Below are 3175 nucleotides of genomic sequence, written 5' to 3'. Positions count from 1 at the left end.
GGCCAAACACGAGGGGAATAAATGACACAAAACTATTCCATGAGAGTTATGGCATGCCTAACGAAATGCAGCTGATCAAACTGATGGGACACCTAATCATGAAATGCAAAGAGCTTTGATCTCTGATGGAGGGATACTAGACCGACTCTAACAGACCACACTATGACAACAAAGGGACCAAGATGTGCACAAGATCGCAAATATTTTTCATACTCTACACACAAAGTTGGGTATCAAAGGCTTTGAGTGACATCTAGTGCTCAAGCACCGTGGTTTTCTCCAAAAATACATTTAGGAAGAAATGGAGTTCCTGGAAATCTCCTCGCTTGGTGTGACATACCGATATGCTACCAAGATTGAACAAAAATTTAAATAAAAGAAGCGAGACTTTGGATCTGTGAATCTGAAGCAGGGCAAGAGCACCCCCAAACAACAAAACAAAGGACAAGGCCAAGATGGAATGCCCCAGTACAATCCATCGAAGCCATAAGCAAAAAATGGCACCACAAAGAAAAGGAAGGACAGAATAAAGTGGTGTGAGTTCCACAAGAGCCCTACCCACAACACAAATGAGTGTTGCAGCAAGCAATCATTAGCGGCTGAGCTAAAATCTTCATAGTTTGATGCATGTTTTGATTATGAGACAAAACCTGACAAGGGGAATGACAAGGGGAAGTAGATTATTGACGCAAAACCCAATACCACCATTTCCACTACAAAGATATAGAAGACTGAGCCCAAAGAACCAGAGGAGGGGAAACGTCTCTTCCACTCACAGATGTGGGTGATGAGTTCTCCACTTTAGTTCATTGTCGACATTTGAAGCCAAATGAACCTCATCTCAGCAGAGGTCGTTAAGCGGTTGGGCCTGCTGACCGCACCACACCCACAACCATATACCATCAGGTGGCTCCACCAAGGACAAGATCTCCATGTCAGCCAACAATGTCACCTTCCCTACAACATCAAGCCCTTCACGGACAAGGTACAATGTGATGTTTCTCCTCTTGAAGCTTGTGATGTTTTATTATGCCAACCGTATTTGTGGAAGTTTGATGCTATGTATGTGTCCAAGCATCGCACTATTATTATTTATTTGGGCAGGAAACTATACAGGATCGCCTACCATCATCTCTTTGATATCTACTAAGTAATGTAGTAAGATCATCTCCCTGACCGTGAATTTTTTTTTCTTTCTGATTCTTTCTTAAATTAAGGGGAAGATTGTTCCCACACCCATGGCCCCTAAAAAGGGTCCCTCCGCGCAAAAAAAAAGAAAGTAAATAAGGTCGTGGAAGAATACAGGGATATCTTCTCCTCACCCATAGGAATACCCTTGAACTATCAGGTCAAGCTCTCAATCAATATGACTTCCAAAGCTCCTCTACCCAATGGGCCAATATACCACTGCTCTCTTATGGAAAAATGAGGAAATCAAGTAGCAGATCTAGGCGTTACTACAAAAATGGCACATCTGACCAAGCTCCTAACCTTGTGGGAGCCCAATTGTACTCGTACAAAAGAAGGATGGGACCTGGAGACTACATTGATTATTGGGCACTAAATAAAATCATTGTAAGGAACAAGTACCTGATCCCACAGAAATATGACATTCTTGACTAGCTCAAGGGGGCCAAGTACTTCAACAAGATTGATTTGAAGTTTGGATATCACAAAGTTCCAATAGATCCTTTAGATTATGGAAGACCGTCTTCAAATCCAAGGAAAGCCTTTTTGAGTGGTTGGTCATGCCCCTTGGGCTGATAAATTCCCCTACAACTTTTATGAGGCTGATGGATGACATCTTGTGGCCTTTCACCAACTCGTCTGTGGTTGTATGTTTGGATGGCATCCTCACCTTCAACAAAAGTTGGGAAGAGCACTTGCAACATATTCGGCAAGTCCTTCAAACCTTACAGAACCACAAGCTATGTGCCAACATGGAGAAGTGCTCCTTTGGCATGGACCAGTTCCAATATTTGGGATACATAATCGATGAGCAAGGCGTGCATGTGGATCTGGCTAAGATCCAAGTCATTTGAGATTGGCCAGCCCCGATGATTATGATAGAGCTTCACAACTTCTTGGGCGTTGCCAATTTCTACTGGAGATTCATGTTGGGGTTCTCCCATATTACTTGGCCCTTCATTCAAGTTACCAAGGGCGGAGCAAAAGTGAAGTCTTTTTTGGTCTAAGGCACGTCAAAAAGCATTTGTTGGACTAAAACATCGCCTTTTCTCTACACTAGTCCTCAACTTGCCATACCTACAACAATCATTTGAGATTGAGACATATGCCTCATATTATGCTATTAGTGCATTCCTCACTCAGCAAGGGCACCCAATGGCCTATCAGAGTGAGACACTCTCTAATATTGTTCATAGTTACCTCACCTATGATAAGGAGATGTACTCTATCGTGAAGGTTTTCTGGAAATGGACACATTATATTATGGGGAAGGATATTATCATCCACACAGATCATCGACCCCTTCAATTTATGAAGACACAGGGGAAGTTATAGAATGATCGCCATCAGAAATGGTCCACATGCATACAACAATTCCATCTGAACATAAAGTACAAGAAGGGAAGCAACAATCATGTCACAGATTGCCTCAGTCGACCCCCGATTGTGGCATTGTTTATAGTTCTTAGCTCTTGTGCACATAAGACATTTGGATGGCCACAACTATATGAAAGTGACTTGGAGTTCGTTGCCACCTACAATATGCTAATGGATGGAAAGCCAATTCCAGACTTCCAACTTCAAGATGGACTATTGTGCTACCTGGAAAATCTTTGTGTTCCTTCAAGCAAGCATGCCATGTTGATTTGGGAGGCACATTATAGTAGGGCCACAGGATAGTTTGGTGTCGATAAGATAGTGGTAGTACTACAAAAATACTTTTATTAGCCAACAGGACGTTGGAAAATATATCAGATCTTGCACTGGCTGTGTCATCGCCAAACCAACCTTTAAGAAGCAAGGCATGTACCCTCCTCTACCTACTCTTAACTGACCTTGGGAATCCATCTCCATGGACTATATAGTTGGCCTCCCTTCTACCAAGCATGGGAATGACTATGTATTTGTGGTCGTCAACAGATTTTCTAAGATGGCTATATTAATGACCTGCAAGAAGAGCATCACAGCATAAGACACTGCCAAACTC

Source organism: Pinus tabuliformis, chromosome X, assembly GCF_031772625.1.
Source record: "Pinus tabuliformis cultivar Carrire ecotype Pingquan chromosome X, CPIR1, whole genome shotgun sequence".
Classification (NCBI taxonomy): domain Eukaryota; kingdom Viridiplantae; phylum Streptophyta; class Pinopsida; order Pinales; family Pinaceae; genus Pinus; species Pinus tabuliformis.
The sequence above is the reverse complement of the archived record's forward strand: the minus strand, read 5'-3'. Positions refer to the sequence as shown.